At 40.5% G+C, this 27,143-nt stretch overlaps 2 pseudogenes; both read right to left on the reverse strand.

Annotated features, from left to right (window-relative positions):
- The window catches only part of LOC138089555 (ribosomal protein eL22-like pseudogene), a 73,893-nt pseudogene that overhangs the window by 25,217 nt on the left and 21,533 nt on the right, over positions 1-27,143 (reverse strand).
- Positions 11,650-11,972, reverse strand: LOC138090015 (U6 spliceosomal RNA; annotated as a pseudogene).

Here is a 27,143-nt window from a genome sequence, read left to right on the forward strand (position 1 = left end):
AAAAAGGATGTCTAAACTGTATGCTGTATGTAAACAAAATACTTCAAATCCAATGCTATTTCAGTTCAGTTCAGTCGCTCAGTCGTGTCTGACTCTTTGCGACCCTATGAACCGCAGCACGCCAGGCCTCCCTGTCCATCACCAACTCCCGGAGTCCACCCAAACCCATGTCCATTGTGTTGGTAATGCCATCCAACCATCTCATCCTCTCTTGTCCCCTTCTCCTCTTGCCCTCAATCTTTAACAGCATCAGGGTCTTTTCAAATGAGTCAGCTCTCTGCATCAGGTTGCCGAAGTATTGGAGTTTCAGCTTCAACATCAGTCCCTCCAATGAACATCTAGGACTAATCTCCTTTACGATGGACTGGTTGGATCTCCTTGCAGTCCAAGGGACTCTCAAGAGTCTTCTCCAACACCACAGTTCAAAAGCATCAATTCTTCAGTGGTCAGCTTTCTTTATAGTCCAACTCTCACGTCCATACTATAGGTGGCCTAAAAGTTAAAGGATAGGAAAAGATATACCATGCAAATCTAAATAAAAAGGAGGCTGAAATGAACATGTTAGCACCAAACCACACTTTGGAGGAAAGAAAATTCAGGGATGAAAAGGAACCTTGCTGTTATTGTTTTATTGTCTCCTTAATTTTGCCTTTTCCAGAATGTCATATAGTTAGAACCAAATAGTATGTCAGCTTTTCAGATTGACTTCTTTATGTAGTGATATGCTATTAAGTTTCCTTCTCATCTTTTCATGACTCTTCAGTTGTTTCTCTCTTTTTTTCTTACATTTTTAAAAAAATTTATTTGGCTGTGCCATGTCTTAGTTGCAGCATGTGAGACCTGTCTTTACTGTGAGATGCAGGATTTTTAGTTGTAGCATGTGAGGTCTTTATTTGTGGCATGTGGGATCTTGTTCCCTGACCAGAGATCAAACTCAGGCTCCCTGTATTGGGATTTCAGAGTCTTGACCCCTGGACCACCAAGGAAGTCTCCCCCACTTCTGCTTTTTAAATTATTTATTTATGTATATTTACTTTGGGTTTAAGTTTTCTTTTCTTTTTTTTCTAGTTTCTTAAGGTGTCAGCTTAGATAACTTATTTTGAATCTTTCTTCTTTTCTAATAAATATATTCAATGCTATAAATTTCCCTCTAAGCACTGCTTTCACAAACTCCCATCAATTCTCACTTGTTTTTCATTTTTATTTTGTTCAAAATATTTTAAAATTGTCTTGAGATTTCTCTTTTGGCCTATGATTTATTTAGAAGTATATCATTTAATCTTCAAGTATTTGGTGATTATCTAGCTACCTTTCTATTATTAATTTCTGGTTTAATTTCATTGTGGTTTGAGAATGGGTATCATACAATTTTTATTCTTTTATATTGTTAAGGTATGTTTTATGGCCCAGAATATGGTCTATCTGAGTGAATGTCATTACACTCAGACTTTGTCTTGAGCAGAGTCAATCTGATCAGGTACAAGGATTACCTTTAAATCAGAAAGTCGCTTTATCTATTTACAATAGTGTGATTTTTTTTTACATGAATATTTATATTTGTGATCTAGGCCTCCCACTAGTTCTGGTGCCTTTTAGTATTAACATTAATTAAAAAGTTGCTTAATGAGTTTGGATCTCAGAGCAAAGAAATTTTCAGTTTTATGGGATAAAGAGAAGTTCATCTCTTGGCTACGTGATGAATCTAGGTGCTGTCATGTCCAAATTATGACCAGCTTAATGTCTGTAAATCATTGTACAGAAAGCTATGCAGGCTTGGCTAGGTGCTTAGACTTGGAGCAAGACAATGCTTTCACCACCTACTCGTTGAGGGACCTTGGAGAGGTTATGAAACCAGATACTGAAAAACTTCTCTATGGCTCAACTTCCTCATCTATAAAACAAGAACAACAGTAGTCCCCACTTTACAGCCTCATTGTAAAGATTAAGTTAATTGAAATATGTAAACATTTTGCAAAGAGTATGTCATGTAAATGATCAATAAATATTAACCATGAAAATGAAACCAACCCTGCTGCTGGAATCTCTTTGACCCTTTGCCCTGGGGCTCTACCTCTCTTCAGTGATTAAGGCTACCTGCTTTCTCACAATAGAATTCCTGCCCTTACAACTGGCCCAGTTATTCAAGTTCCCCTAGACCTTTTTCCAAGACCTGGAGCACTTTCCCAAACCGATGAGGCCTGGGGTGAGAGGGAGAATTGATAGGTGTAAGAGCTGAGTAAATTCTCAAAGGATAAGTAGATCTGAGAGAGATGAAAATAGGGACAGATGTGGAGGGGAGCATGTGAGCAGAGGCATGGAGGTGAGCACATCATGATGTGGGGGGAGCAGCAAACTCCTAAGTGGTTCTGAGGGTAAAATATGACACCAGAAATGGTGCAAGATGAGAGCAGCTTGCAAGCAGAGACCAGGTCACTGACATTTCCCCCTGCCATGATAAGAAGTTGAATTTTATAGCATTTATACCACTGACAGTTAGAAGTACAGAAACATTAGAAATTTCAGAGAAGCAAAGTCACGGTGCACAAGCGCAGGGGATGCGATGGTGCAGCAGAGAGGAGCTACCCCACATCCAAGGTCAGGAGCAGCATCTGAGAGGAGCTACCCCATGTCCAAGGTAAGGAGTAGTGGCTGCGCTTTGCTGGAGCAGCCGTGAAGAGATACCCCATGTCCAAGGTAAGAGAAACCCAAGTAAGACAGTAGGTACCCAGAGAGGACATCAGAAGGCAGACAGACTGAAACCACAATCACAGACAACAAGCCAATCTTATCACACGGACCACAGCCTTGCCTAACTCAATGAAACTAAGCCATGCTGTGTAGGGCCACCCAAGATGGATGGGTCATGGTAGAGAGGTCTGACAGAATGTAGTCCACTGGAGAAGGGAATGGCAAACCACTTCAGTATTCTTGCCTCGGAGAACCCCATGAACAGTATGAAAAGGCAAAAAGATGGGACACTGAAAGATGAAGTCCCCAGGTCGGTAGGTACCCAATATGCTACTGGAGATCAGTGGAGAAAAAACTCCAGAAAGAATGAAGGGATGGAGCCAAAGCAAAAACAACACCCAGTTGTAGATGGGACTGGTGATAGAAGCAAGGTTTGATGCTGTAAAGAGCAATATTGCACAGGAACCTGGAATGTTAGGTCCATGAATCAAGGCAAATTGGAAGTGGTCAAACAGGAGATAGCAAGAGTGAACACTGACATTCTAGAAATCAGTGAACTAAGATGGACTGGAATGGGTGAATTTAACTCAGATGACAATTATATCTACTACTGTGGGCAGAAATTCCTTAGAAGAAATGGAGTAGCCATCATAGTCAACAAAAAGTCTGAAATGCAATACTTGGATGCAATCTCAAAAACGACAAAATGATCTTTGTTCATGATCAAGACCATTCCCAAGACAAAGAAATGCAAAAAGGAAAATGGTTGTCTGAGGAGGCCTTAGGAATAGCTGAGAAAAAAAGAGAAGCTAAAGGCAAAGGAGAAAAGGAAAGATATACTCATTTGAATGCAAAGTTCCAAAGAATAGTAATGAAAGATAAGAAAGTCTTCCTAAGTGATCAATGTAAAAAAAGAGGAAAACAATAGAATTAGAAAGACTAGACATCTCTTCAAGAAGATTAGAACTACCAAGGGAACATTTCGTGCAGAGATAGTCACAATAAAGGACAGAAACAGTATGGACCTAGCAGAAGTATGATATTAAGAAGAGGTGGCAAGAATATATGGAAGAACTATACAAAAGAGGTCTTCATGACCCAGATAACCACGATGGTGTGATCACTCACTTAGAGCCAGACATCCCAGAGTGCACAGTCAAGTGGGCCTTAGGAAGCATCACTATGAACAAAGCTAGTAGAGGTGATAGAATTCATCCATCAACTCAACTATTCCTCAAATAGTTGAATTACTTCAAGTGCTAAAAGATAATGTTGTGAAAGTGCTGCACTCAATATGCCAGGAAATTTGGAAAATTCAGCAGTTACAACAGGACTGGAAAAGGTCAATTTTCATTCCAGTCCCAAAGAAAGGCAATGCCAAAGAATATTCAAACTACCGCACAACTGTACTCATTTCACATGCTAGCAAAGTAATGCTCAAAATTCTCCAAACAAGGATTAAACAGTACGTGAATTTCCAGGCATTCAAGCTGGATTTAGAAAGGGCAGAGGAGCCAGAGATCAAATTGCCAACAGAAAAGGCAAGAGAATTCCAAAAAAAACATCTGCTTTATTGACCACACCAAAGCCTTTGACTGTGGATCACAACAAACAGCGGAAAATTTTTAAAGAGATGGGAATACCACGCCATCTTGCCTGCCTCCTGAGAAATCTGTCTGCAGGTCAAGAAGCAATAGTTAGAACTGAACATGTAAAAACGAACTGTTTCCAAATTGGGAAAGGAGTATGTCAAGGCTGCATATTGTCACCTGCTTATTTAACTTATATGCAGAGTACATCATGTGAAATGCCAGGCTGGATGAAACACAAGCTGGAATCAAGATTGCCTGGAGAAATATCAATAACCTCAGATATGCAGATAATACCACCCTTACGGCAGAAAATGAAGAACTAAAGAGCCTCTTGATGAAAGTGAAAGAGGAGAGTGAAAAAGCTGACTTAAAACTCAACATTCAAAAAATGAAGATCATGGCATCCAGCCCCATTACTTCATGGCAAATAGATGGAGAAACGATGGAAACAGAGACAGACTTTATTTTCTTGCGGTCCAGAATCACTGCAGATGGTGACTGCAGCCATGAAATCAAAAGATGCTTGCTCCTCGAAAGAAAAGCTATGACCAACTTAGGATATTAAAAAGCAGAGACATTACTTTGCCAACAAGGGGCCGTCTAGTCAAAGCTGTTGTTTTTCTAGTAGTCATGTGTGGATGTGAGAGTTGGACTATAAACAAAGCTGAGCCCCAAATAATTGATACTTTTGAACTGTGGTGTTGGAGAAGACTCTTTTGAGTTCCTTGGATTGCAAGGAGATCCAACTAGTCCATCCTAAAAGAAATAGTCCTGAATATTCTTTGGAAGAACTGATATTGAAGCTGAAACTCTAATATTCTGACCAACTGATGTGAAGAACTGACTCACTGGAAAAGACCCTGATGCTGGGAAAGATTGAAAGCAGGAGGAGAAGGGGATGACAGAAGATGAGATGGTTGGATGGGATCACTGACTCAATGGATATGAATTTGAGCAAGCTCTGGGAGTTGGTGATGGGGGAAGCCTGGTGTGCTACAGTCAATGGGGTTGCAAAATGTCAGACAAGACTGAGCAACTGAACTGAACTGAACTGAACTGATCAGGCATTAACTTATTAAGACCAACCTACCTGCTCTTCCCTGATGGCTCAGACAGTAAAGAATCCACCTGCAATGTGGGAGACTTGGGTTTGATCCCTGGGTTGGGAAGATACCCTGGAAGGGAATGGCTACCCACTCCAGTATTTGACCTGGAGAATTCCACGGACAGAGGAGCCTGGCAGGCTACAGTGCAGGGGGTCACGAAGACATGACTGAGCAACTTTCACTTTGCCTGCCCTTAGAAAGAGAAAGTTTTCCATTTTGTACAACTTGACTTTCAGCCTCACCTCTCTCCTGAAAGTGCTACTAGCTCAGTCATAACTAACTCTATGTGATCCCATGGGCTGTAGCCTGCCAAGCTCCTCTGTCCATGAGATTTTCCAGGCAAGAATACTGGAGAGGGTTGCCATTCCCTTCTCCAGGGGATCTTTCTGATCCAGGGATCCAATCCAGGTCTCCTGCATTGCAGGCATATTCTTTACCTTCTGAACTAAAGATGTATGTAGTTTTTCTCCTGACAATAACAACTGACTTTATTCTTGTGTGCAAAGTTTTGTGGCTCTCAAAATCAGCACTATTTATTTTGAATTCCTAGCCACAGCTTGAACTGGACTGAAAGGATATTGACTGGAATGAAATTTGAGGGATTGTGGTTTGGAAGGATGTATTGTTCTAGCTAAGAAAAGAAATGAAATTTTCTCTTGTGATTTGGTGTGTTTTTTGTGCCGTTAAGTATTGACACTTATGATTCTCTTCCCTCATTTGGGGGGTGCCAGGGAGCACTCACCTGTGTTCTGGTACCTGTGACCCCTTTCACTCAGCCAGGTGTCTTTTGGCTGTGACAAACAAAAGTCAGGGAAAGTAACTTGGTTTAAGTCATCTCTCTCAGATGACACTATGACTCCACTGCCTCTCATTTTTAGGTCTAAGAGCACATTCTAATTTTAGAAGGTAAGTGAAAATCTTGCCCATGTCTAGGAGTATTATTTATTTGCATAGGGCAGACGGGCCTCACCCAATTTCCTGAACTGTCCCCAGTTTGACTCACCTTGCCAGTAATGCCCAATTATTCCATCAAGGCTGAAACACAGGGACAAATTGTGTGACCATAAAATAATTATATATATGTGTATATATATTTATTTATTTATCTTTGGATGGAGAGTTCTAAATCTCTTTAATTTTCCCACCACATTGATAAAGGATGCTCAGAACTACATACAACCTCTCCTTGGTAGCTCCCTACTATTGTTCTTTTAAAAGGAATTTTAGCCATGCTACTCCTAAAGCTGGATTCCCAGATTGCTTTGGCTCTCTTCATTTTTTCAGGTAAATGATTAAAGGCTCTATATTAAGTCAACTTGCCCTTTCACTTGGACAAATACCTGAGCTTCAATGTAAAACCCACCTTGAATGAATATCAGAAGATGCCTATTTCAGGGTTTCAAGTGTTTGGTTAAAGCTGCCTCCATCCAATGAGTCAACCATGCTAGCTTTATTTCTTAAGATATTTCAGTGTGCTGATTTACTCAACGGGTTGTATTTCCTGAGGACGTGATTCATTCATACCCAGCAGAAGGAGAAAAAACAACATTTGAAAGCCCACTTAAGGAGGGGTGGATAAAACTATTCTTTTGGGCAAACTGTCCTTTACAGTATGATGTGGATGTTTCTGGCATTTCTCTTTGGGAAAAGAGTTTGAGATGAGGTTTTTGAGCCTGCAAATGGGGATATGAGGACAGCTTGTGGGGCTAGCCTGAGTCTCTGAGAAAGGAGGAATTTTCTGTTCAGTGAAGAGAGGCAAGCAGGCTCTTTTTGGAGCTGGAGACATGCATTTCCTGACCATGAGGAGTCACAGCTGAAGCCACATTTCTGTGCCTTGATCCAAGGCTGCCCATGGAGGTCTGATAAATCAGGGAAGGGGGCCAGCTCTGGGTATGAATGCTCTGCTAATGCAGGTCTTTTATAATGAGGACTTTCAGGTTGTCACCCTGAGGACTGTGACTCTTTAGCTTCCTGTGAAGACCAAGGATTTCCCTGTGTGGAAGGCACTGCCAAGACCTTTCCTGCCAAGACACACATGCTCCCTCAGGAGCTGCTTCCTGCCGCCTGCCTGGCTGCCTTTTGTAATGCCTTCCTGGCCCCCCAGCCCCTCTGGGATCTTACCCTTCTCCTCTGAACTGCAGAGTTCTTGCTCATCATACCTAAGTGGCTCCTAGTTTTTGTGCTAGTTAAAAGAAACTGCCTTCTCGTGGCAGAGGAATGAGATTTTTTTTGTTGAGGTTTCCACAGAAGTTTATTGTTCATTATTATTATCACATTTTAATGAAGTTGATTCACGTATTTAAAACACTAAATATTTAAAAGGTATTATCACTTTAAATGACTGACACTTTACTAGCCAACTTATGAGCATCTATATCGCTGAATTTCTTTCCTCTTACTTTAAAAAAAATAATACTTATTACTGAACTGAACTTGGATCTGCTTACTTGATGCCCAGCAAAGCCAATCTATGACTTGGGTTATGGTGAAGAAAAGTACTGTGTTTATTTGTAGGGTACTAAACGAAGAGAAGAGACAGCTTGTGCTCCAAAGATGTGAACTCCCTGATGACTTTCAGGGTAGGATTTTTAAAGGCAACATTTGGGTGAGGGCTGCAGAGAGCATGACTTTCTTCTGATTGGTTGGTGTTGAGATAACAGGGTGGTATTTTGGGGGCATTTTAAGCATTGCGCATCTGGTTCCACCCAGTCTGGAGTCTACATTCTTGCGGTCAGCATGTAGTCACCATCTTCCTCCTGGCTGAGGGTCTTAGTTCTGCAAAATAGCTCAAAGATATGTATCAGATTGTTATATATCCCTTGAGGAGGAACTCGGACTCTGTTTTGTCACTGAGCTATTGTTTCTTGACTTTGCATTTTCTTTGTTTTTGCATTCCCTCACTTCCCTAATTATTAACTGTTTTAACTTATATGCAGAGTACATCATGAGAAACACTGGGCTGGAGGAAGCACAAGCTGGAATCAGGATTGCCGGAAGAAATATCAATAACCTCAGATATGCAGATGACACCAACCTTATGACAGAAAGTGAAGAAGAACTAAAGAGCCTCTTGATGAAAGTGAAAGAGGAGAGTGAAAAAGTTGGCTTAGAGCTCAATATTCAGAATACGAAGATCATGGCATCTGGTCTCATCACTTCATGGCAAATAGATGGGGAAACGGTGGAAACAGTGGCTGACTATTTTTTTGGGCTCCAAAATCACTGCAGATGGTGACTGCAGCCATGAAATTAAAAGATGCTTACTCCTTGGAAGGAAAGTTATGACCAACCTAGACAGCATATTAAAAAGCAGACATTTCTTTGTCAACAAAGGTCTGTCTAGTCAAGGTTATGGTTTTTCCAGTAGTCATATATGGATGTGAGAAAAGAAAAAGGCTATAAAGAAAGCTGAGCGCTGAAGAATTGATGCTCTTGAACTGTGGTGTTGGAGAAGACTCTTGAGAGTCCCTTGGACTGCAAGGAGATCCAACCAGTCCATCCTAAAGGAAATCAGTCCTGAGTGTTCATTGGAAGGACTGATGTTGAAGCTGAAGCTCCAATATTTTGATCACCTGATGTGGAGAGCTGACTCATTTGAAAAGGCCCTGATGTTGGGAAAGATTAAAGGCAGGAGGAGAGGGGACAACAGAGGATGAGAAGGTTGGATGGCATCATCGACTCGATGGACATGGGTTTGGGTGGACTCCAGGAGTTGCTGATGGACAGGGAGGCCTGGCATGCTGCAGTTCATGGGGTTGCAAAGATTCAGACCCGACTGAGCAACTGAACTGAACTGAACTGAATCTGCTCTTTGGATCTCAGGGAAGGTCTAGGAGACTAAAGCCTTTCCCTCTAAACAAGAAAAAAGGGACACAGAGGAGCTTTTATACTCAGGAGGGCTCCTCAGGGTCCTGCTCAGTTTCAGTTCCTCCTTTTCTTTGATATTTCTCCATCATGGGGATAACATGATTGGGACAAGAAAGAGAATAACATTTTGGATAGAGAGGTTAATTGTGAATTCGACAGGGGAACTCAGTTTAATGGGGACTCAGTTTCACACTGATGACTTAATAGAAGCAATTTCCCTTCTTGGTAAAGCCTATGGGATGGTGCCTTCTCCGGGTGAAAGAATTAGAGAAAATTTCCTCCTGTAAGCAGCATAGCTCCATGGGCAATGGGCTTTCCACCCAAAGGCTTCTACAGGCAATGAAAACTCAGGCTGCATTGCAATCATTGAGCTTGGGGCCTGTCTTGGGAGCTGTGTGGGGCCTCTGTAATTCAGTCCCTCCCACCTTGGGTGACTTTGATCTGAGCACATTGCTTTTGTCATCAGTCTGCTTCCTATCATCCACTGGTGGACACTAATTATAAATGCATGGCTCCAAGTATCTGCTTGTGCATCTGCCAACCTTCAGTAGTGTTGACCTTGTTGGGAACTCAGTTTCAGCATCTCAAAGGACATTATCTACGGTGACTGTAGCCTGAAAAAAAGTAATAAAAAACAAACAAACAAAAAAACAAGGTCGTTCAGTCATGTCTGGCTCTTTGTGACCCCATGGTCTGTATAGTCTATGGAACTCTCCAGGCCAGGATACTGGAGTGGGTAGCCTTTTCCTTCTCCAGGGGATCTTCGTAACCCAGGGATCGAACTCAGGTCTCCCACATTGCAGGCAGATTCCTTACCAGCTGAGCCCCAAGGGAAGCCCAAGAATACTGGAGTGGGTAGTCTATCCCTTCTCCAGTGGATCTTCCCAACCCAGGAATCAAACCAGGGTCTCCTGAATTGCAGGCAGATTCAACTGAGCCATCAGGGATGCCCAACAAGGAATAAACAACTGTTTAATTCATGAAGTAGTCAGTTTTCTTAAATACAATTGATAGCAGTAAGCAAGTGCATTTCAGTTCCAGGGTGGGACTTATAAGGCACTGTCCTACCTTTTTGGAAATTCTTCTTCTAGGAGATATTACTTAATAATTATATTGATGCTGCTGCTACTGCTAATAATGATAAAAGTAGGTTCTTACTCAGTTCTTACTCTGGGCTATCAACTTTATAAAACTCTCACGACACCCTAGGTTTCTCATTGTACAGAGATGGAAGTTCAGAGAAGGTAAATGGTAAATAAGGAGCAGCAAGTCTTATCCCAGGTTGGAAAAAGTCTCTGTGAGCTACTCACTCCTCCCTTCCATTCCAAGCTGTGTTCAGTCTGGAACCCAGCAGCCTGGGATTGCTTGGATGTGCTCATTTGTTCTTGGTGGTGGTGGTTTAGTCACTAAGTTGTGTCACATTCTTAGATTCGTTGGGTTCATTTGTCCATAGGATTCTCCAGGCAAGAATACTGGAGTGGGTTGCCATTTCCTTCTCCAAGGGATCTTCCCAACCCAGGGATCAAATTCACATCTCCTGCATTGGCAGGCAGATTCTCTACTGCTGAGTCACCAGGGAAGCTGAATTTTTTCTTTCTGAATGTTATCAACCTAGTCACCAGTTGTAATCACTTTGAGAACAAAGACAGAACCTTCTACTTCTTTGCCTCCCAAAATATCTGTTGTGGTCTCTTATAGATTTATGGGTGGTTGAACAACTGCTTGTTAAATGGGCAATCCTTTTAATCCTTTTAATGGATTAATCCTTTAATCCTGTCAGGAGGAAACAGAGAAAGTTCCCATAGGTAGAAATCGGCCTGTTAAAGTGTCTGAGTCTATTTATTTGCTGTTTTTTCCCCATAGCAACTGTGAACGCATTTCTTGTTCATGGCCACCACTTCTATTTTTAAGCAGTTCCCAAGGTCCTCATGGTTGCTGAGGATCATTCCACACTTCTGCTTTTTAAAAATATTTTTATTTTATTTTTATTGAAGTATAGTTGATTTACTGATACAATGTTGTATTAGTTTCAGGTGTACAGCACAGTGATTCATTTATACATATGTATGTGTATGAATATATATGTGTGTGTGTGTATATGTATATATATTTAAGATTCCTTTCCTTATAGATTATTACATTATATTGATTATAGTTCTCTGTGCAATACAGTAGGTCCTTGTTGGTTCAGTTCAGTTCAATTGCTGAGTCGTGTCTGACTCTTTGCGACCCCATGAATCGCAGCATGCCAAGCCTCCCTGTCCATCATCAACTTCTGGAGTTCACTCAGACTCGCGTTTACTTTATATATAGTAGCATGTATATGTTAATCCCAACCTCATACTTTATTCTTTCTCCTCCTTCACCTTTGTTCTTGGTAACCATAAGTCTGTTTTAAAAATATGGAATGCTTCATGAATTTGTATGTCATCCTTGGGCAGGGGCCTTGCTGATCTTTGTTCAGTTCAGTCACTCAGTCTTGTCCAACTCTTCATCACCCCATGGACTGCATCATGCTGAGCCTCCCTGTCCATCACCAGTTCCTGGAGTTTACTCAAACTCATGTCCATTGAGTTGGCTATGCCATCCAACCATCTCATCTTCTGTTGTCCCCTTCTCCTCCCACCTTCAATCTTTCCCAGCATCATGGTCTTTTCAAATGAGTCAGATCTTCCCTGTATTGTTCCAATTTTCATATATATGCTGCCAAAGCAAGCACCACGCTTCTGCTTTAAGTGCACTCAAACCTTCCTCAGTCTGCACCTGGCATGTTCGCAGGTCTTTTGCTTTTGTTTTTCCCTTTTATGTTCTTCAGTCCTCCTTCCTCTTCTTCATTTTTTTTTTTAATGTAGCCAAGGAAGAGGTACCGTTAGTAAACTCTTTGCTCAAGGTTTCCTGGCTTTCACATGATTCTGAAAATTCTGTTCCTTGAAAGTAGTCCTAAAACGTGGGTCCTGAGAATGTTTGGCATTCATTTTTCAGCAGTTTTATATTTGTGATTAAGACTGGTAGGAGATCCCAGTTTACCTGAATAAAATGATCTCCTCTTGGCACTATAATAAAGTTAAAAAAAATAAAAAAGAAACTGTTCAAACAGGAATATAAAAGTTGAATCCTTAGGACACATTTCACATTTTTATTTTGCCCCAGAATAGTAGCTCATAAAGAGGGTCATCTTTGATTTGGTTTGGAGGTCATTTTGAGAGTGTACTTGACTTCCCAGAGTTCCTCATGTTTATTTAAGGTCTCATTCTGAGCAGGGGTTTGTGCTAAGCTCTGGTCAAATTTTAATGTATCTTTGAAGATTCTGAGCCTGACCTGAGAATCTTTGCTTTAATTTAAGGTGTCAAATTAAAACTTACAAAATGAGAGAGCTGGAGTTGATAAGATTTGATAAGAAACTCTGTTTTATTACTCCTTTTGTATTTATTTATTAGTTGATTTTAGGCTAATCTTACCATTACTAATGTGGAAAAATGTAAGATATAAAAGTTGACATTCTCCCAAGAAATTCCTGTGTGACTTGTTGAGCCTGATTAAAAATATTACATGTTGGCACCAAAATTACAGGCCTCTACTTTTCTAGCCCACAGTGTTTGGGAGAAGCCGTGAGGGATAAAGAGAAGCTATTTAGAATTCTGGAGTTGTTTGTACAATCCTGTGATCCTCCTGGAGCAGCAGCTCTGTGGAAACACAAAGTCTCAATGTTTGTAGGAGGAAAGAAAATATGATGGAAGCATGAATGGAATGGTGAGCAAGGTGGAGTGTCAAGGATGTGGGTTGTGTGAGTGGTTAATTACTTGTTTCACTTGATTGGGCTTTTGGAAAACTTGAGAAGTTCAGAGTTGTTTTTGCAGCCTGAGAGCGGGCTTCCTGTTTGGATCTGGAAAGTCACTGTACATTCATAAAGAACATTCGAAAAGTGATTGAGAAAGATTCTTTGTAGCCACTAGCTCCCACATTCCTGTTTGTCTTCTTCAAAACCAGGACTCCAACAAACAGAATTGAAAAGTAAAATATCCATGATCTCTATTCTAGAACATTCCAGAGTTGGGTCTTAGAATATTATATGTTAAGTGAGTTAAATAGGATATTAGGTAAAAAAGATTGATGTAATTTTTCTAGATGGGTGACTTTACATTAAGATATACACAGTGTTTCTGAAATAATTATTTTTGCATTCATTCAGTGCCAGCTAGATTTTTACTGAACCCCAGCCCTGAGTTCACCTACAGCCACAACAGACAGCTCTTGTGCACACTGGCAGCCTGCCACCTTAAGTGTTCATGTCTCTTTGCTTCAAGAGAAACAAAACAAGGAAGACATGCAGCCAAAAGTGTTTGTACAGTGCATGTGCAAGGCTGCTGGAAATGAATGCCTGAAAATGAATGTGCTGGAAATGAATGCCTATAGGTCAGTCCTTAACCAATGAAGGATGAGGGTCAGTGGATAAATACTCCAGCTTCATCATCCTTCATTGGGATACTTCTGAAGGGTACTTCTCAGGGGGTCCTCAGCAAAACTGAACTCTAGCTACTCTCAGGAGTCATCAATCATCAAACACATGTCCTTTTTTTTAAAAAAAATTATTTATTTTAATTGGAGGCTAATTACTTTACAATATTATAGTGCTTTTTGCCATACATGACATGAATCAGCCATGAGTGTACACATGTTCCCCATCCTGAATCCCCCTCCCACCTCCCTCCCCATCCTATCCCTCAGGGTCATTCCAGTGCATCGGCCCTGAGCACCTTGTCTCATGCATCAAATCTGGACTGGTGATCCATTTCACATATGATAATATACGTATTTCAATGCTATTCTCTCAAATCATCCCACCCTTGCCTTCTCCCAAAGAGTCCAAAAGTCTGTTCTTTACCTCTGTCTATTTTGCTGTCTCATATATAGAGTCATCTTACCATCTTTCTAAATTTTTTATATATGTGTTAATATACTATATTGGTGTTTTTCTTTCTGACTTACTTCACTCTGTATAATAGGCTCCAGTTTCATCCACCTCATTAGAACTGATTCAAATGCATTCTTTTTAATTGCTGAGTAATATTCCATTGTGTATATGTATCACAGCTTTCTTGTCTATTCATCTGCCAATGGACATCTAGGTTGCTTCCATGTCCTGGCTATTGTAAACAGTGCTGTGATGAACATTGGGGTACACATGTCTCTCTCAATTCTGGTTTCCTCGGTGTGTATGCCCAGCAGTGGGATTGCTGGGTAGTATGGCAGTTCTATTTCCAGTTTTTTTTTTTTTCTATTTCCAGTTTTTTAAGGAATATCCACACTGTTCTCCACAGTGGCTGTACTAGTTTGCATTCCCACCAGCAGTGTAAGAGGGTTCCCTTTTCTCCACACCCTCTCCAGCATTTATTGTTTGTGGACTTCTTGACAGCAGCCATTCTGACCAGTGTGAGATGGTACCTCATTGTGGTTTTGATCTGCATTTCTCTGATAATGAGTGATGTTGAGCATCTTTTCATGTGTTTGTTAGCCCTCTGTATGTCTTCTTTGGAGAAATGTCTGTCTAGTTCTTTGGCCCATTTTTTGATTGGGTCATTCATTTTTCTGGAATTGAGCTGCAGGAGCGGCTTTTATATTTTTGAGATTAATTTTTTTGTCAGTTGCTTCATTTACTATTATTGTCTCCCATTCTGAAGGCTGTCTTTTCACCTTGCTTATAGTTTCCTTTGTTGTGCAAAAGCTTTTAAGTTTAATTAGGTCCCACTTGTTTATTTTTGCTTTTATTTCCAATATTCTGGGAGGTGGGTCATAGATTATCCTGCTGTGATTTATGTCAGAGAGTGTTTTGCCTATGTTTTCCCCTAGGAGTTTTATAGTTTCTGGTCTTACAGTTAGATGTTTAATCCATTTTGAGTTTCTTTTTGTGTATGGTGTTAGAAAGTGTTCTAATTTCATTCTTTTACAAGTGGTTGACCAGTTTTCCCAGCACCAGTTGTTAAAGAGACCATCTTTTCTCCATTGTATATTCTTGCTTCTTTGTCAAAATAAGGTCTCCATAGGTGCATGGATTTATCGCTGGGCTTTCTAGTTTGTTCCCTTGATCTATATTTCTGTCTTTGTGCCAGTACCATATTGTCTTAATGACTGTAACTTTGTAATATAATCTTAAGTCAGGCAGGTTGATTCCTCCAGTTCCATTCTTCTTTCTCAAGATTGTATTGACTATTTGAGTTTTTTTTTGTATTTCCATACAAATTGTGAAATTATTTGTTCTAGTTCTCTGAAAAATACAGTTGGTAGCCTGATAGGGATTGTATTGAATCCATAGATTGCTTTGGGTAGTATACTCATTTTTACTATATTGATTCTTCCTATCCATGAACATGGTATATTTCTCCATTTATTTGTGTCATCTTTGATTTCTTTAATCAGTATTTTATAAAACACTGTTTTCTATATATAGGTCTTTTGTTTCTTTAGGTAGGTTTATTTTTAAGTACTTTATTCTTTTTGTTGCAATGGTGAATGGAATTGTTTCCTTAATTTCTGTTTTCTCATTGTTAGTGTATAGGAATAGAAGGGATTTCTGTGTGTTAATTTTATATACTGCAACTTTACTATATTCATTGATTAGCTCTAGTAATTTTCTGGTGAAGTCTTTAGGGTTTTCTATGTAGAGGATCATGTCATCTGCAAACAGTGAGCATTTTACTTCTTTTCCAGTCTAGATTCCTCATTTCTTTTTCTTCTTTGATTGCTGTGGCTAAAACTTCCAAAACTGTGTTTAACAGCAGTGGTGAGAGTGGGCACCTTTGTCTTTTTCCTGACTTTAGGGGAAATGCTTTCAATTTTTCACCATTGAGGATAATGTTTGCTGTGGGCTTATCATATATGGCTTTTATTATGTTGAGGTATGTTCCTTCTATGCCTGCTTTCTGGAGGGTTTTTATCATAAATGGATGTTGAATTTTGTCAAAGGCTTTTTCTGCATATGCTGAGATAATCATATGGTTTTTATCTTTCAATTTGTTAATGTGGAAACACACATCCTTGTCATTCCTCCCAGCCCTGCCTTGCTTTCCCCACTTGTGTTTCTTGGGATCATCTTCCCAATAAACTACCTAAATCAGGATTGCCGCATGGTTTCTTTCTTCTTCTTCTTTTTTTTTTTTTAGCATTAAAGAAATACTTTTTTTGATTTATTTGGCTTCACCAGGTCTTAGTTGCAGCACATGGGATCTTTGATCTTCATTGTGGCATGTGGGATTTTTAATTGCCGCCTGTAAACTCTTAGATGCAGCATGTGGGACCTACTTCCCTGACCAGGGATCAAACCTGGCCCCCTGCACTGGGAGCATGGAGTCTTGGCTACTGGTTCACCAGGGAAGTCCCTGCCTCAGGGTTCCTTGAAGAAGAACCCAGAAGACTAGGTGTGGGGGCAATGTTCAGCTAAACAATAACCCTAATCAGGTCTACTAACAAACTAGAGTATTAGATAAAGAATATTTTAAAACATCTCTGTTAAGTTGACCAGATGCAAGCCATTTATTCTAGCTGAAACCAAATATAAATCAAAGCCCTAATATCTTTCATAGTATCTGTGGAGATGGGAATTAACTGTCTCTCCATCTAAAAAATTATGCTGTGTCCTGGAGCCGATAGTGTTAACTCCCAGGTCTTAGGCCTTCATTTGTTGAGTAATCATGATTTAAATTGTCTATTAAGTTTGATTTGGAGATATAAGAACCCAGAACTTTAGAGTGGGGATAAATAATGAACATCATCTTTGGTGGCAGTCAGTCACCTTGAATGATTGCTGTTATATATTTGAATAGCAATTAGTGATCATTCTCTGTTTGGGGATATAGTTGGCTCTGTTAAAATTGTTGTCAATTATTAATCAGTGTGAAATAGCCATGAAAAGCTAAGCTTTTCTCTTTTAGTTCACAAACCACCAAGGAAAAAAAAGGTGCAATTTTGAAATTTTGTGCTTCTTTAGGTTTTACAATTATGTCCATTTGCTTTGAAGTGACTTTAATCTGGATAATAATCTGTCTAGAGATATTGCAATTCAAGAGGTTTCTACCTAATTAAAAATGAAAGAAACAACTTGAAAGCATGGTGGGATATAATTGTAGCACACTTTCTTCATCCCCATGGGCAAAAGGTAGGTGAAGGTGAGGAGAGAAATTGAAGGAAAAGAGGAAAGAGTGAGATAAAAGATTTACTTTAGTGTCTTGGAAGCACTAATGAGAATAAAAAAATAATAGCTAACATTGATTACATTCTTACCTGGGCTCTCCAGTCTTCTAAATACTTTATTATGAAGCAATTGAGGAATACCACATTTTGGATAAAGTGAGTCTGGAATGAAATCCAGGCAGGTTCAGACTGTGTGCTTTAAGCCTCTATACTTTCTTGCTTCAATAATAGTAATAATAGGGATCTTTCCCAGTGGTCCAGTGGTTAAGAATCTGCCTTGCAATGTTAGGGACACCCATTTGATCTCTGGTCGACAACCCACTCCAGTACTCTTGCCTGGAAAATCCCATGGATGGAGGATCCTGGTAGGGCTACGGTCCATGGCATTGCAAAGAGTCGGACACGATTGAGTGACTTCACTTTAGTGCAAGTCAGATTTAAAAAAATGTGCTTTATGGGCTATCAAGTAGCTTTTCAGAAAGAGGTTTCAGCTTTCTCTCCTCAAAGTTGGCCTTAGTGTCCAGGGCCGCTGGAGTCCAGCTCCAGCAGCCAAGGAATCAGCCTGAAGGGATGAGCGGTGTCAGTGAAGAATGATGTAGCCTCTGACTCGAGGTACGGGACTACATATTTATTTCAAGCTTCAGGTTTTATTTCATACTTTGACAAAAGCATTAGGTCAGAGGTTTGACATTTTTAGTCCCCCCCGCACCCAGATTTATTATCTCCAGAAATCACTGTTGGCCTTCAAACAGAATTCCTGCTTCAGCGATTCTCTCAGAATTGGCTTTACTATCTATTATCTATTTCTTCTTATGTGTCCTATACTTATGATTACATTGTAACTCATGTTTATGTCTGGGCTGCATACCACATTCCTCAGTTTATTTCTTATCTTTCTAAATCCTGATTGCCCCTAGCATCCTAAGCTCACTATCTCCTAAAAAGGCTTCTAGCTATTCTTAATTATTCCTAAACCCTAAGCTCAGCAAACTTCTTTTGCCATAAACATTCCCCTCACAAACAGGTCTCAGATAACAATCCTTCCCATGGCCTCAAGCTGCGGCCTACATGCTCATCCTGGAACATTCCTTGTATAGATCCTTGAACAAATGTCAGTGGTTAACTTTATGGATTATTTTCTGGGCACAGCTGCAGAAGGCTTTGTGTTTTCTCATGCTCCTCTCAAGAACAATAAGCACCTTAACATTCTTTCCAGCCAACTCAACTGAAGAAAGGAAGAAACAAGTCAGAATCACAAGCGCTAACCCCTTCATCCTGGGACCATGCCTGTGGGATGAGGAGAGGGGGTTGGGGCTGTGCCTCCATTTTGTCAGTAATGCCTAATGCAGCTCCAGACACAGTGCCATGACTAGGAAACCTGGTTAACAGAACACTTGTGGTCCCTGGGGCTGCTCCGGGGTGCTTGTATATAGGTAGATAGGCCATTCCTGAGGCTTCCAGGAGAACTGAGCTGCCTTGCTAATAAGTTCAAATGCTAAATGAACTTCTTGCCAGCTTACAGTTCAGGTGTGTTCTCTTATGGACCTGAACTCACATCTCTTTGAAATATAACCATCAAAGAAGGTAAGGCCCTACATCCAGCTTCCTGGGAGAAGATGGGCCTAATTTCAGCTGTCCCTTTGACTCCAAATGGCAAATCTGACCTCCAGCTGTAAACATATGATAAAATTACCAGTTTTATCCTGAACACATAAATCCAGGGGATTGTATCCACTGAGTTATATAAAAGACTTTCCTCTGTCTTTGCAGTCTCTTTAGAGAATTGCCTGTGGTATCACCTCCTGGTTTTATTCAGTAATAAGATTGTTTTCTTTCTCTTTTACCTTAGTGTAAAGCTTTTCTAGATTGGAAGAAAATTTTGCTTTTTAATTATATTTCCCAAACAATATCTTATGTGACTTCTTCTTAGGGAGTCTGATAAAGAAAATTGCTTCTGGAAAGGATCTGGGGTGTAAGGGATGGGGAATGTGTACTAGACTCTCTAGGAGGGCTTCTCATATTGATAGATGTGATTGTCTGAGTCATTAGTTAATTTATTCAATATTTATTGAGCACCTACTTTGTGCCTGGCTCTGTGCTAGAGTCAGGATGTCAGAGACATATAGTTCTTGACCACCACCCACTGGGGTCACAGTGATTGAAAAAGCATGTGCTTCTTGGGTTGCTAGGACAGGAATTACCTGTGGGTTCCCAGCCTGGAAACCTGGGAGCTCTACAGAGAGATCAATGGCTGTAGAATTTAAAATCCCCTAAAGAAAGTATCAGTGTGTCTTCCTCTGACTGGGCCTTGAAGAAGGCCTAGAACTCTTTCCTTATAGACTGGCATTCTTAAGTGGCACAGCTCCTGTGTGAATCATCAAACAGCAAGACTACACCTGAGTTTCTAATATGTAGTAAGTTGGCTAAATGGTCTTTGACTAAAGGAATGAAGGAAATTAACTTTCTGTCTGATCAGGAAAGACTCAGAGGCAAAAATCATTATGAACTTTTGTCAACTGAAAGAAAAATGCACCACATCAAGAGCTGAGGGTTTAAATTTATTCAAGGACCTTATTGAGAGCTATGGTCTGCGAAGCAGCAGCTCTGTAACTCTAAGGAGCTATTCCAAAGAGGGAGATGGAGAAGCCAGTATATATGTGATTTTTGGCTGGGGAATATGTACAGTCATACACACACACATATGTACAGTAAAGCTTTCATCTCAGTAAAAAGTCACTGCTAGTCACACAGAACACACCTCTCAAGGTAATGATTTTAGGGCTTTTGGGAAGACTCTTCCCATGCATAGAATAATTATAATTAAATAATTAAAAAATAATTAAAATTATTCCTGAGATATTAATCTAACTATCAAAGGAGCCTGCTTGTCCAAAGTGCATAACATCCTGTTAACATCTTAATTTCCTCTCAAGGTTCCCTGTTGGTCCATGACTGCAGCAGGTTATGACTTAATCCTTAATAGTACTGAGTGGTGAGCAAGAAAAGCTCTTTGTTCTCTTTATGTACTTTCAAGGTTTTTGTGGGCACATGCTTCGTTGTTTCCCTTCTGGGGTGGCTGTTTCCTAATAATGTCATTGTGATAGAGTGCATTCATCAGGGTTATGGTTTTTATATTCTGGAATGTCTCTCCTTTCTCCCATTTACCAGCTCTTCATTATTTCTTTTCTATTTGAGCTCATTTCTCTCCTACACTCTTCCCCTTCTCCCACAGCAACTTCTCTCTGTGCTGAAGTCTGAAACAATACTAAAACTTAACAATCAGTCACTATTTGAGTAGGACTACTGTTTCCTTAAATTTAAAAAAAAATTTAATTTTTTACAGTGTTGTGTTGGTTTCTATTGAACAACAATGCAAATCAGCCATAATTACACATATATCCCCTCCCTCTTAAGCCTTCCTCCCCTCTCCCATCCTACCCCTCTAGGTTATCACAGAGCTCCAGACTGGGCTCCCTGTGTTGTACAGCAACCTCTCACCAGCCATCCACTTTACACACGATAGAGTATATATGTCAATGCTACTTTCTCCATTTGTCCCACTCTCTCCCTCCACCACTGTGTCCACAAGTCCATTCTCTACATCTACATATCCATTCCTTCCCTGCAAATAGGTTCATCAATACCATTTTTATAGATTCCATATGTATGCATTAATATACAATATCTGGGCTTACATGGTGGCTCAGTGGTAAAGAATCTGCCTGCAATGTAGGAGTGGCAGAAGATGTGGGTTCCATCCCTGTGTTGGGAATATTCCCTGCAGGTAGGTGTGGCAACCCACTCCAATATTCTTACCTGGAGGATCCCATGGACAGAGGAGCCTGCTGGGCTATAGTCCATGGAGTAGCAAAGAGTCGGACACGGTTGAAACTACTTAGCATGTGTACAATATTTGTTTTTCTCTTTCTGACTTACTTCACACCGTATAACAGGCTATAGGTTCATCCACTTCAAATATAATATCTCTTTTTCACACAAGATACCCTTTACAGTATCTTCTTGCTGTTCAGATTTGCCAGTTCTCAAATTAGCAGGGGAAGATACATGTATTAGTTGCCAGGGCTGCCATAACAAAGTACCATAGACTAGGTGGCTTAACCAACAGAAATTTATTTTTTCACAGTTCTGGGAAGGTATAAGTCTATGATTGAGATGCCAGCAAGGTTGTTTCTTTTGAGGTCTTTTTCTTTGGCTCAGAGATAGCTCTCTTCTCCCTGTTTTCAGGTGGCCTTTCCTCTATACCTCTCTGTGTCCTAATTCTCTCTTCTTAAAAGGACACCAGTTGTATTGTATTAGGATCCAACCTACTGACCTCATTTTAACTTAATTGCCTCTTTTAAGACCTTATCTTCAAATACAGTCACATTGTGAAGTACTGGGGTTAAGACTTCAACATATGAATTTGGGAGAATACAACTGAGCCCATAATAGTACACCTTCAAGTTGTCTTTTTTTTTAAAAATCACTGGTCTAAAGCAATGTTGCTATGAGTGGTTGATAAAAGAATTACCTGGGGAGGTTGAAATATATAGATGCCTACATGGTCTCCAAGAGATCAGTCAGTGGGTCTGAAACAGGAATGGGAATCTCTACATTAAAAAAAAAAAATCCCAGGTAACTAGGGCTTCCCAGATGGCTCTAGTGGTAGAGTCCACATGGCAATGCAGGAGACACAAGACAAGGGTGCAACCCCTGGGTCAAGAAGATCCCTGGAGCAGGAAATGACAACCTGCTCCAGTATTCTTGCTTGGAAAATTCCCTGGACAGAGAAGCCTGGTGGGCTACAGTCCATGGGGTTTCAAAGAGTCAGATGCGACTGAGCACACAATTCAGACAATTAGTCAGCTTTGAGAACCACTACCACTATTCTAATTCCTGGCATGTTTGTTTATTGTGCTAGAAAGATCAAGTCTGGTGAGGACTCCTCTCAAAGTGTGCTGTTTTCTATCATTTGTTTTCATGTTTGTTTTTTTTTCTTTCTGTCTTCTTCACTGCTTTTCATTTTTGTGTGAATTAATTGATGACTAACCTAGACAGCATATTAAAAAGCAGAGAGATTACTTGCCAACAAAGATCCATCTAGTCAAACTATGGTTTTTCCAGTAATCATGTATGGATGTGAGGGTTGGACTATAAAGAAATCTGAGTGCTGAAGAATTGATGCTTTTGACATGTGGTGTTGGAGAAGACTCTTGAGAGTCTCTTGGACAGCAAGGAGATCCAATCAGTCCATCCTAAAGGAAATCATTTCTGAATATTCATTGGAAGGACTGATGCTGAAGCTGAAACTCCAATAATCTGACAACCTGATGTGAAGAACTGACTGATTGGAAAAGACCCTGATGCTGGGAAGGATTGAAGGCAGGAGGAAAAGGGGACAACAGAGGCTGAGATGGTTGGATGGCATCACCAACTCAGTGGACATGAGTTTGAGCAAGCTCTGGAAGTTGGTGATGGACAGGGAGGCCTGGTGTGCTACAATCCATAGGGTTGCAAAGAGTTGGACACAACTGAGTGACTGAATTGAACTAAACTGAATTGAAGTTCTTAAGGCACCCAACAAATTCCAGTCCAAGTTTTATGATTTAATTAGCTTCATCTATTGGACTTATGTCCCAAATAATTTCTGATTCATATACTCCTATCTCAACTACAAGTATCAACTAGGTATCTAATTTATGCTGTGTCTGCCAGTCATGGTTGATGATGATGACATAAAGAAAGGTGGAGTAAGGTCTGCCCTCAAGAGATTTAGAAACTTTCTTTGTTAAAATAACAAAGATGTTATCTCCTAATGCTTCCATTTTATTAAACAAAATCATATCACTGGAGACTTACTGTGTTTTGGATTGTTTTGACTAGGGTCTTATATTACCCAGTTATGATGACACATTCACTAGTAAGTCTATGACTAAACTAGGGATCGGCCACCTAGGTTCTATGCCTTGAAGCTGCCACCCTGAGAGACTGACTTGAATTCCCCAGTTCCTTTGTCCCTAGCATAGCTGTAGCCATGGCAGTATGTTAGGGTTCTTTAATGGACTGGGACCTGGCAGTCTGGAGGTGATGATAAGAAAGTGAAAGAGAGAGAGAGGCCGATATTTCCTGGTTTATGCAGAGAACCAATAAAGTCCTTGACACAGGACTTACGTCTCTCATGAAGGCACCGGGCATCCTCTCAAGGTGGGTGAAGGCACAGGGCGCTTTCTGGAGAGAGTCCTAGAAGCGTGGGCAGGAGAGTGAGCAAGACGGGTCTCTGCACTCCAGAGAATCAGCCAAGGAGAGAAAGAAAGAAAGAAAGATACAGGGACCCAAGCTCTGATGGAGCAAAGGTGCTTTAATGATTTCTCTGTGAGTATATAAAGGCTGTGGTACAAGAAGTTTCTTTTGACAATGATAAAGATCAGAAAACTAAATGCACAGCAACTGTTACCAAGGGAACAAGGGATTAATAATGGTCACAAGGTCAGGAGACAATCCATATCTCAAGAAAGGGGATCAAGACTAAGCAGTTTTGTCGTAAAGAGAATGTTTACTAAAGGAGACTCAAGCCTGGCTCATACAATGACTTCAGTTCCTGGGAGCAGCGTGCTGTTGCGCTTAAAAAGAAACAAAGGGCTTGTGAGAAACAGCACGTAGGAATCCTCCTGCTAAACATTCCCTGACAGTAGTAGAACCATGAATTAGCAAGTTTCGAAGGTTTACTAAGCACATTCCTCTGTCTGTAGGGTTGCAAAGAGTCAGACGTGATTGAAGCAACTTAGCATGCATGCACACAAACAGTCCTCCCTAGATGTGATTTTGTATCTGATTAAAACCAATCTCTGGCGGCTTCCCCAATAGCTCATAAAGAATATGCCTACAATCCAGGATACACAGGAAATTCAGATTCTATCCCTGGGTCAGGAAGATCCCCTGGAGCAAGAAATGATAACTCATTCTAGTATTCTTGCCTGGGAAATCCCATGGACTGAGGAGCCTACTGGGCTACAGTCCAGAGGGTTCCAAAGACTTAGACATGACTGAGCAAACACACAAAACCAGTCTCTCCAGAATGCTTTCTGGATTCCAGTGAAATTATGCCGCATTTCTGGCAAAGTAAACCCAACAGCTATTGTCAATATAGGAGATAATTTAGGCATTTAAGGGTGAAACATAATCCCTTGGTTAAAAAAAAAAAAAATCAAAGTCAAGAACAGGGATTTTTCTTTTCATAGCAAGTCATCTGTTGTGTCTTGAGGGTAACATAAAAAATGATTATAGATTTAAAATTTTGCTTCAGGTGTGTTACAGGAAGAAAATATGAAGGAAGCAGAAACAAAAAGAAATGGGTTCTGTGGATTTGAGATGAGAAATAGAGGTCAGCTCATGCTGGGGTCTTCAGGAGTTTAATGAAGGTTACCTGTTGCTCTTTAACTTATCTGTTCATTTCTTCTCTCAGTCATTTTGTAAATCATTGATCAAACATTTATTATCTGCCTTGAGTTGTACAGATAAATAAAAAAAACTATCTGTTCTCAGAAAGCTCAAAGTCCTGGAAGAGATGACCATATAGACTGATAGTACAGTAAGTGTGATGGGTGTGTAATGGAGCCATGCAGAGGGCAATGAGGAGCCTGGAAGATGGATGACCAACTACTTGGTGGGTTAGGATGTGGATTCAGAGAAGGAAACACTGAGCTGAGCAGAAGAAAGGGGAAAGACATTTCATTCAAAAGGAATAGTTTAACAACAACCCACAACCTTTGGACCATTAACATATACATACTAATGTTTATAAAATAGTCAATAAAGACCTACTTTATTGCACAGGGAACTCTATTCAGTGCTCTGTAATAACCTATATAGGAAAAGAATCGGAAAAAGAATAGATATACGTATAACTGAATCACTTTGTTGTACACCTGAAACTAATACAACATTGTAAATCAACTATATGCCAATATAAAATGAAACTTCTAAAAGAAACTTCTAAAGGAATAGTATTTCTCAATTCAGATTACCCTCCCACCCCGCTCCCACTGCCCAACCAAAGCAAGTGGTTGTTTAAGTCTTACTACTAACTTTTCATCAGAAAGAAAAGGTAGCTAGAGCAAACTGTCCTGGCAGATGTACTTCTTGAGCCTGCAACAGTTTGAACGGTAAGAAAAATTCGTTTTTATATAAGTCTACTTCACTTCCCTCTTGAATCTGGTTGGCTTTGAGTCTTGCTTGAGGCATAGAAGGCAGGGGATTAATGTGCAACATTCAAAAATCAAGACTATGCCTCAAGAGGTCCTGACCAGGAGCTCTCACCCTCTAGGAATGTTGCTGTCAAATGAGGAAGCTCTAGGGACTTCCTTTTCTCCCCTTTCTTTCCTTATTTTTGGCAGCACTGGGACTTGGTTGCTGTGCGAGGGCTTTCTCTAGTAGTGGTGAGAAGGGTTACTCTTTGCTGCACTGTGTGGGCTTCTCACTGTGGTGGCTTCTGTTGTGGAGCACAGGCTCTAGGCAGAAGTGGACTTTGGTAGTTACAGCCCTCAGGTTCAATGGTTGTGGCTTGTGGACTCTATAGTGTGGGTTCAGTAGTTGTGGCGCATGGGCTTATTTGTACCGTGGCATGTGGAATATTCCTGGACCAGGGGTCAAATCCCCATTCCCTGCACTGGCAGGCGGATTCCTTTCCACTGTACCCCCAGGGAAGTCTTCTAGGGACTTGGTGGTCCAGTGGCTAAGACTCTGAGCTCCCAATGCAGGGGTCTTGAGTTCAATCCCTGGTTGGATCTCTAGCTCCCACATGCTGCAACTAAGTTCCTGTGCTGCAACTAAAGATCCTACATGCCTCAACAAAGATCGGAGATCCTGTGTGCCCCAACTAACACCCATCTCAGCCAAATAAAAAGGTTTCTTTTAAAAAAAAAAAAAACAACAATGAATAAGCTCTGCTCAACCTGCTGGGAACACGCAGACCCCCTGGCCAACAATACCAACTTTCAGATATTAGACTCATGCTGTCTTAGACCAGTCCAGCTCAGGTGAGCTCTCAGATGACTGTAGCTGTGTGAGTGACTTTAGCCAAGACCAGCAGATGAAACTTCTAGCTGAATCTAGGTCAAATGTAGACTCACAGAATTTCGGGCAAATAAAGTGATTGTTGTTTTAAGACACTAACTTTTAGGGTTTGGTGCACTAATGATTTTTTTTTTTCTGTGTAAACATCAAAGTCTTATTCTGGAATCAAACCAAAGTCAATGATTTTGCCTTCTCAATGCTTTGCCACTACCCACGGGCTGAATAGATGGCAGCTGCTCATTGAGTCTTACTCTCATGTGTATTATTTGCATTTGCACTGAAAGGAGCTCTGTTCTCCAGGATGGAACTACTCTAAGGCTCTTCAGGAACAGGAATAAGAGTCCATCACACACAGCCGATTTTGAACTGTGTTCTAAACAGAAGCATACAGACCAAGAGCTGAGGGACTGGGAATTATTCGGCCTCGCACCCTCATTTTACATTCAGGCCAGAGAGATGAAATGACTTGCTCGAGTTCTCACAGCTCATTAATTGCACAGTCAGGACAAAGAGGATAATCTTCTGACTACTAATCTAAAATGCTTTGAATGTCTGAATTGAACATACAAATTTGAATATTTAAGTGTGAATTGCTTTTTGAGCAAGAGGAGAAGCTAATCACTTCAAGATATGA

Source organism: Capricornis sumatraensis, chromosome 13 (genome assembly GCF_032405125.1).
Source record: "Capricornis sumatraensis isolate serow.1 chromosome 13, serow.2, whole genome shotgun sequence".
NCBI lineage: Eukaryota > Metazoa > Chordata > Mammalia > Artiodactyla > Bovidae > Capricornis > Capricornis sumatraensis.